We start from the raw sequence: 10,069 nt of genomic DNA on the forward strand, positions 1-10,069 counted from the left end.
TGAGTTTTGTAAATGTGTTGAAGCTTAGAACCAGTAAACAAGAAAACATCGGAAAGCAATTTCACTTGAATAGTCCTGGAGAACTCCTGAAATACAAACTTCAGGCCCTGATATTGCATAATGGACAGAATAAGTTTTCAAAGGAAAAGAGATCTTAAAAAAAAATAGTGATATTTCATCAATGGGCATGAAAACTATAACTTTGAATTATTTATCCTGTAAGCAAATAAAAAAGAAAGAAAGAAAGAAAGAAAGAAAGAAAGAGAAAGAAAGAAAGAAAGAAAGAAAGAAAGAAAGAAAGAAAGAAAGAAAGAAAGAAAGAAAGAAAAGAGAAGAAACCATTCAACCTACACTGCCATCTAGATAGCTCCTGCACAGAGCAAACTTGCGTATGTGGCTAACATTGCTGTCCATTCTAGTGTTTAGCTATGCAGACAGAATATCTGAGAGAGCTGCCTAGAAGAGTGATATGAAGCTGAAGAGTGCTCCAAGTAATAGAGACATCTTTCCACTGTCTTTATATGCCAAGAATAATGTTGATTCTACTTAGGAAGGTTAGAGAATCCTACCAAAAAAGCCTACCTCTTCTTCCTAGAGATCTCATTTTATACTAAAATGTTTCCTTGACATCAGAAAGGTCTACAGTCTCTCTTTTGAAAGCTGAGGATTTCTGTGAAATAGTCACAAAGCAAGGGAATTAAAACCAGGCCTACAAGCAATTATGAACAAAACACATAGTAACTTGGAACAGTCAGTCCCATAACATGATTATCTCTCTTCATGAATATGCATAGTAACACTGAGTCTCTTTCACTTATTGCAACATGCAGTAAGTAAGTTTCTGAGGTGAAAGATTTAACTGCTATAACCATGCTTTGCCTTCTCTTCCATTTGAAGGTCTGCAGCAATATTTCACATATGACCTTCAGAGACTAGAGACATAAATAATAAGAACTTTTACTTGCAGGATACTGGAGAAAAGCCAAGCATTTTCTAAAATAAAGATATATATATATATATATATATATATATATATATATATATATATATATTTCTAATATAACTAGAATATGATATATAATATTCTAATTAATTTTATTCAACGATGAATCAGTGAGGACAGTGGATGGAGATCTCAGGAAGATGCCCCTACAAGCATCTCTCTTTGGCCTCATTCTACATTTTTATCTACTTCTGAGGAAAGAAAACGGCAGGCCTAAATTACTACAAAATAGTAGATTTCCATGAAACTGCAGAAATGCTAAACATACAGTATGCCAATATTAAACCTTTCCATATTATGAACAGTCCATAAATATATAAATAAATAAACAAGCAAATTTCCATTAGCAACTACACAACTTGTTACTCAATGGCTTACCAAAGGCAGCAGCAGCAGCAACCACATGAAGACATACCACAGATGAACATTCAGGATGGAATGTGATATAATGGTGTGATGAAGGTAAGCTTAGCTGGCCCAGACCGACTTAGAATGTATTGTCAGAATCACACTTCCAAGGAGATCGCTATAAGCATAATAAGCAGACTATATAACATTGTCCAAGCCACTATACCCTTGATCAATAAATAACTGAAAGTTGGATTTAAGTGAGTCCATGCATAAGGTCATCTCCAAATCTATAAAGCTGGAGAAAGGCAACCATAATGAGCTTCTGTCTGCTGTCTAAGCCATGGATAATACAAGAAGTGTTGACAATGGAGTGTGTAGCATGTGAAACTAAGATGTGTAGGGCACTGGCTTATCAAGGTCTTCTCAAGGTCTCATTCCTGCCGCCATCTAACACTGAAGTCATGTGACTTCAAAAGACACCCTGAGTTAAACAGGAAGACTCATTTTCACCTCTCATGTCATATAATCTTTAATATGGAGGTGCACAAGCAGCAAACATTCTGAAATTCAGGTTGTTATCTATCATTGAAATTATCAAATTAAACCAGACAAAATTCTCTTCAACAGGAAGGCATCTTGTGTCATAGCATTTCTATAATGAAGTTTTCTACCTCTTATTTTTCTAATTCTGAGTTCCTCTTTGATACATCCCTAGAATTTGGACTTCTTGAAAGCAGAATGCCATTTTTCTCTTGATCATGTTCTCACACACCTGATAACTGCCTGTACCTTGCCATATTTTCTTGCTGAACCAGCTCTGCTGAATTCTCAATAATATTCTCTTCCTCCCGTGCCCAGCATGTCCTGTTGGTTACTGTCTGAGTCACTGCTCTATTTCTCTGAAGAGACACCATAAGCAAGGCAACTCTTATTGAAAAAGGAAGAGAAGAAGAAAGAAGAAGAAGAAGAAGAAGAAGAAGAAGAAGAAGAAGAAGAAGAAGAAGAAGAAGAAGAAGAAGAAGAAGAAGAAAAAGAAGAAGAAAAAGAAGAAGAAAAAGAAGAAGAAAAAGAAGAAGAAAAAGAAGAAGAAAAAGAAGAAGAAGAAGCATTCAATTCAATTGGATGTTTTTTACAGTTTAAAGGTTAGGCCATTATCATCGTAGATGGGAGCATAGTGTCATGCAGGGTACAGAAACAGTAGCTGAGAGCTGCATCTTCATCTGTGGGCTGAGAGAGACTGGACCTAGCATGGGCTTTTTAAAACCTGAAAGTTCACCAATGACACACCTTCTAAAACAAGGTCATACCTCCTAATTCTTGTAATCCTTTCAAACAGTTCTACTCCCTGGTGACTAAGCATGATAGGAACTGTACACTTATGAACATTTTCTAAAATGTGCATCTAGCACTAATAAGTAATGTTATTTTATGAAAACCAAAGAGCAAAATACAAACATTAGCAAATTTAATACTTGAAAAAACAGAAATATTTCATTAAAACACATTGAATGTTATTCAACCCTGGCTTTTCTAAATCTGTTCTAGTACAGTAGTCTTCTTTAATTCCATACTAACTAAATCCCTAAGAACTAATTTCCTGTACAACTCATTTTGGAAAGGCTGATTTAAGGAATGCATTTCTTTTGGCTATAAAGAAAAGTATACACCTTAGCAGATAACTGCTTCCACATTTGCCAGTGACACGGTGTTCTCAGTTTTCTGAAATTCATTCAGGCTTACTTATTTCAATCAGTGACTCCATGTATTTTAAACTAATAATAAATTAAATGTCAAATCAATCTTGGTTAAGTGAGAATGAATAATTAAAACGACAAGAACTTGCTATGAAGAATTGGAATCAGATCTCCATGTATAGGAGCCCTAGTTTTGTGGATGAGATTGGTTCATTGTTATGACTATGCAAACCTCTTCAGAATGATTATAAATCACTGAGGGATGAAAAGGAGTATGGAGAACATTTGGATGCTAAACTCTAACCAGGCTCTGGGCTCTGGTGGTAGTAGGTATTAGAGTTTGATGCTCCAACATTTCTGGACATGGGGGTGCCAGTTGTCAGGGGCAATGAGAAAAGTAAATATATCCCTTGCCTCCTCTTGCCTAAGCAATTTGTAAATTGTTGTTTAGGTTATAGTTTAATTATAGCATTTCTTTCTATCCATTCCTCCCTCCAAACCATCTCATGTATCTCTATCTGCCCTCCTTAAAATTCACGACCTCATTTTTCACTAATTGTTATTGTATACATTTATGTATATGCATATATGCATATTCATTAATATAACTTGTTCAGTTCATATGATATTATTTGTATATATGTTTTCAGAGCTGACAGTTTGGCACTGGACAACCAGTTGGTGTGTTCTTCCCTGGGGAATACCACCTCTCCCACCTACACTCTGCCTCAATTGCCTATAGTTCTTTGATAAGGCTAAGGAGTCATGGGCCTTTTCCCACCCAGTTTAGCATGTTCGTTGGTGTTATCCAAGACTGAGGAGTTGATGTGAAAGAGGGTGTTAGAAAATATCCTAGCTTGCTTTCTGTTGCCATTATTTAACCCTGACCAAAAACAAGATTGAGGAAGGAAGGACTTATTTCACCTTCTATTTCACAGTCCATCAAAGCACGGCAAGAACTAAAGGCAAACATTCAAGTTAGATCCTGCAGTACCCATATCCAAAGCCAGATGTGGTATTTCATTCTCTCTTAATAATCCCATGTCTGTAAAGGTAAAGACTTCTTGTTCTCTGGGGCTCAGTGCTCAACCAGCTTAGCATAACTAGTAAATTTGGGACAGTGACAAGATTTGTCTCAGTCAAAACCATGGAGAATACCTGAATCACAATCGCTGAACTTGTCCTAGGTCCATATGTGCCCATGCCAGCTGTCTTAGTCAGGGTTTCTATTCCTGCACAAACATCATGACAAAGAAGCAAGTTGGGGAGGAAAGGGTTTATTCAGCTTACATTTCCATACTGCTGTTGATCACCAAAGGATGCAGGACTGGAACTCAAGCAGGCCAGAAAGCAGGAGCTGATGCAGAGGCCATGGAGGGATGTTCTTTACTGGCTTGCTTCCACTGGCTTGCTCAGCTTGCTCTCTTATAGAACCCAAGACAACCAGCCCAGGGATGGTCCCACCCACAAGGGGCCTCTCCCCCTTGATCACTAATTGAGAAAATACCTTACAGCTGTATCCCATGTAGGCATTTCCTTAACTAAAGCTCCTTTCTCTGTGATAACTCCAGCTGTGTCAAGTTGACACAAAACTACCCAGTACACCAGCTCTGCCCACCCCCACAACATAATCAAGGAAAACAAAAGAAGTTAAAACTTCTATTAACTTTATGTATTCATTGAAAAAATGATATAAAATGGATAAAAATAGCATGACCCTAGCTCAGAATTCTGTGCAGATTAAACAAGTTCTTAAGTTATTATTATTTTTAAGCCAAGAGTCAGATGAGGACTATTCTCTGGGAAGAAACATATTCACATTATCAGATTCTTGAGTTCACTTGGATCCCTTTTGGGGGACTCTGATTTGATTTTAGATAGTAAAGTGAAGTCCTCCTCAGCTGACCCTGAGATGAAGATTAATCAAGCAAGTGTGCCAGTCAGCTCTGACTGCCCTAACAAAACCTTTAATCCTGAAAAGCACTCATGTATTCTGCCATTGCCAGGCAGTCTAAGGTCAAGGTTCCTGCATCCTGGTTTCTGATGCAAGCTTTCCTCCTGGTTGTTGACAGTTACCTTCTCTTAGTGTCCCCACTGGGAAGGCAAAAGGAAGAGACACAGCTCATGCCTTCTCTCAGTAATCCTGTTGAATCACATCTCCACCCCCAGAAAATCATTTCAGCTTAACTGCCTCCTTAGAGTTCCTGTCTCCACATAAAACCACACTGGAGTTAAAAATCTTCATTCAATACAGGGATTTTAAAACACAATTCAACCTCATAGGAAGCAGTAAAGCAAGTGCAGATAAACAAACAAGCAAGCAGCTTCAGTACCTATTAGAAAAGTGGTTCTTAACCTGTGGGTCATGACCAGTTTGGGTAATCAAGCGACCCTTTCACAGGGGTCAGATGTCAGATGGCCTTTATATCAACTATTTATATTATGATTCATAACAGAAGCAAAATTACAGTTATGAAGTAGCAATGAAATACTGTTACGGTTGGAGAGGTCACCACAGCATGAGGAACTGTATTAGAGGGTTATATGATAAGGAAAGTTAAGAACCTCTGCATTAGAGCAATCCATATGATTTCAAAACAGAAATATAATTGAAGTATACTGTAGAAGAGATTGCCTGAAATAAAGACATTCTCCTTGGAATTCTGAGATAATCTGAATGTATTTATAAGGAAAATTACACTGTTTATTTTCTGACTTAGTTGTATATGATACTAAAGTATTTCTAAATAAGGTCATACTGGAAGTTAATTAGCTATGTTTTCTAAAGAACTTTAATTTTTTAAATGTATTGTGATTTTGAGAACAAAACCATGTTCCAAGTTGATTTTGCACAAGTCCCACATTCTGTCTTACACCAAAGGGATACAAGGTCAAGTAACCTTAAAGAATGGTTACATTTTACTACTCCACACCCATATCCCTGCTACATTAATATATTAAAAGGTTACTTGTAGCAAGTAACCCACTTTAATTCTGCACTTCTCAATTTTATTAGACTTTTGGAATATGCCTCTCCAAAATAAAAGCTATGGAGAACCCGTGGAGTTTGTTTTCCACAGGGTACATTTGGGAACACATTCTATATCTATTAATGGGCTCACCTAGGGAAGGGAAGTAGGACTATTAATGTGGGTGTAGATACTAAAGCTACCAGTGGAACTTTCTGAGAACTTTCAGCTCTAAATTAGGTATTTAATTTTTCATCTAAACTAAGTATTTGAATCTCTGACCACAGTGTATTGCATTGCATCTAAAGTCTCAGTTCCTATTTTATTTGCACCAAAATGGAGAGTTTCTTTTTAAAAATCATTTTATTGAAGTTTGAGAATTTGATACATTGTACTTTGATCATTACATCTTCCCAGACTCACTCCATACTCTACACAATGTAACTTTGTGTCCTTATTTATTTTCTGAATCCATGGAGTCCGATTAGTGCTGCCTGTACACAGATGTGTAGCCATCTACTGGAGTGTGGACTTATTAGGGGCTTATACCATTAAAGAAAAATCACTCTCCCTTTTCTGAAAGCTCTTAATTAGCAGTAGTTCCTCAGCAGGTGAAGGACTTGGTTCATGCTTTTCCCCCTCTATACTATATTAGACTAGAGCTGCACAGGCTTTGCATACTGACACAGGCAACTGTGAGTTTATGTATCCAACTGTACTGCCTATGTACATAAAGGTTTCCACTTCCTTTGGCTCTTAACATATTTCTATTTCTTCTACCACACAGAATCCTGATCCTTGAGAAGCAGGGGTATGGTATAGATGTGTGATATAGCAAAGCACTCTACAGTTATTTTTCTCTGTATCTTGATCAGTTGTTGTTCTCTGTGTTAATCTCATCTACTATGAAAACAATGTTTCTCTAGTAATGTTTGAGGTATATACTAAGTTATTAGAAGCCAACTCAATACTTTGATGGATTAGCAGAAATAGAGAAATAGGTTCTTTCTTGTGGCCCACCTGTCTAGCCTTATCTTTCTTGTAGGTTATTTCTTGTCTAGCCAACCTGTCTGTTCTTGACCCTGATTATAGAATAAACCATGATTTTCATTTTGTAGAACAAACCTTAAATGGATTTGAAAAAAGATTGGTTAGTACCATGACATTTGTACCACTGTTGCACCAGCATGAATATCCAGCTAGGCAGGTTCTTAATGCAGCTGGTAGGGTTCACTACTAGATAAGATGTTGGTTATTTAATTTACACCTTGAAATTTTACAGTGTAGAGAGTAGAACATTTAAGTGCTAGGAATTGTATGTGAATTATGAAATGAATAACTAAATTTTTAACAAAATGGAGATTCAGGTAGAGTAAAAATAGTATTTGTTTTCAAAAACCAAAATTGCTATATCATCAGTAATATAATAAATAAGTTTATTTTTCTGCATGCAAAAGTCAAACAGGACATATTGCTTAGGGTGTAAGATTTCAACTAAGCATCTTGATTCAATGACTAACAGTACTCTCAGCCACCCAGCTTTGTAATATAGTAATACAGTGTAATCAGGGATTACACTATAGCAGGAAAATTTTGCAGACAAGTAGGTCAGCAATTGTATTTTATACCATAGATGTGACCATGGGGAAGGACTGGCAGAATGGAGGAAAGGAGAAACACTGCATGGACTGTCACTAAGAGCAACAATCAGGTCCAAGCTAAGAAAAAATACAAATTACTTAAGGAGTGAGATTACACTGAGTAAGGGATCTAGTACAGTCTGAAGCTGGAGACTCACTTAGATTGTAAATTGTGCCATCCTTGGGCAACTGTGCCAAAGATATTGGACATAGTCATAAGGCATATAGAATATAGAATACCACCAAATAGAGGTCATAGATGACTGTTAAGGCTGAAATAAATATACTTTTGATTTAGTAGAAGGTCTATATGGAGGAAATGAGCCAGAGTTTTGGAAACCAAACAAAAGCAACTTTACTATAATATTCAAACAATGGTGTAGGTCATTTTATGAAAATTCCTATGGAATTTAAGAGCACAAAAAGATTGAGAGTACTATACAGTATGTCCAGTATTTTCTATCCACTGTTCACTTTGTCCCATGATATTTGTTCTCATTATAGATGGTTATGAGCCTCTCTATGTGGTTGTTGGGAATTAAACTCAGGACCTTTGGAAGAGCAGTCAGCACTCACACGCTGAGCCATCTCTCAGCCCTTCCACAATGATATTTATGTCGACTATCCTTACCCCGTAATATTTATATCTATTATCCCTCCCCAAAAAAATCTGAAAAAAAGACACTTTAGCTCCAGTTAGGCTGTATTGCGTTACTTAGAGACTTAAACACACCATGTTCTACACTGGCAGAGCTGCCTTGACCGAGGATCTGAATTATTCTGATGTGACAGGAGATCACTTCTCAGCCCGAGTTGTTGCTTTCCCCTACAGTCCCACACTTCAACAGGCTAAGTGGGCATCCTGAAGTCTCCTTCTTTTGTTGCCTTTTCCACCTGCTTACATCCTGACATGCCCCAGCACTACCACCCAGCTACGTACATCCCAAACTAGCTTCCCTAAGTCCCGATCTCCCAGGACCACATTTGAGAGTATAGGATCCAGACAGTTTGTCTTGAGAACGTCTCAATTTGTGTGTTAACTAACCCCTTTCGTGCCTTTGAATGTATGTCAGGTGGTATCATGCTAATATTTACTACCTTCAACTATATCAAACACTTCAATAATATTTTGCTTCTCTCATTATGCCCATAAAATTTGACATATCTTACACACTTCTATGGCAGCAGAACTTGATAATAGACACATCTCTAGTGGTTATTAAAGAATCTGTTACTTCCTGTGTTATTTTTTTCCCTTTAGAGGGGTGATTTTCTCCGGTACTCTACTTCATTATTTATGCATAAATTTATATATCTCAAATCACAACTTAGTTTTGTTGTTGTTGTTGTGTTGTTCTGATGAGTAATGCAATTGAATGAGCAAGTGGATGATCCTAAGAAGCTCTCCTTGCAAATTTGCATAGTTTTGATGAATCAATCCAAAAATGTTCTTAAAAACCACATGGGCATATGCAGCCCAAACTCTCTGTAGAGGCTTGAGAAGGTATAGGTCCTGCTGTATTGATGAACAAAACCCAATCAATTATTTACAAGCACATATGTTTATGAGCTCTGGGAAATACCCAACTTTTCATATATTCTTCAAAGTAGGGTCCTCAGCAGACCATAGTCCCTTCATTAGGAACATTGGAAAGCCAGCCACCTTCACAGAACCATTGAAAGTTAGATCTAAGCCTCAAAGATGAGTTCTCATCACTATTAAGCTGAATTGAAGCAAAGTGGTCACTGCATTTCGGGGCAATTAAAAGAAATAGGAATACTCCCTTTTTCTTTCCTGCATATACAGTGGGAAGAGAATGCCTGGCTCTGATTAACACTGAAGAGAAAAAGGCTCCAAATGCATGAACCTAAGCATAGCTCATACCACTAGTAATTAGACTGTTTTTTCTAAGCCACTGAGTTTTACAAGTTGGGAAAGAGATTGAACACAATTCTGAATGCAGCATCAAGTAGGAATTTATGGCTGAAGAGCAAGGACAAAACCTAGATATGGAAAATTAAAACAGAACAACAAACATAGGTTTGGGGAGCAGTTCAGAAGGCCTAGTCAGCATTTTTCTAAATGCTCTGAGTTCAATCCCCAACACCACAACAAAAACCTCAGAGTGGGTGGCACACACTTGTAATCCTAATGCTGTGGAAGCAAAGACCGGTAGGTTTCTGAAGCTTGCAGGAAATCTGATCCAGATCTAGGTCCTAGTAAGAGGCCCCTTACTGCCTTCTGCATCCACTCCCCAAAATGAGCCAACAACTTGTGCAGAATAACACCTAAGGTTGACTTATGATCTGTATGAACATATATGCACACATTAGGACACACACACAAACATACACACACATACCACTTCACACAACTACAGATGTCTAAGCTTATGAGTATGGTATAATGAC

The sequence above is a fragment of the Mus pahari genome, chromosome 2 (genome assembly GCF_900095145.1).
Source record: "Mus pahari chromosome 2, PAHARI_EIJ_v1.1, whole genome shotgun sequence".
Classification (NCBI taxonomy): domain Eukaryota; kingdom Metazoa; phylum Chordata; class Mammalia; order Rodentia; family Muridae; genus Mus; species Mus pahari.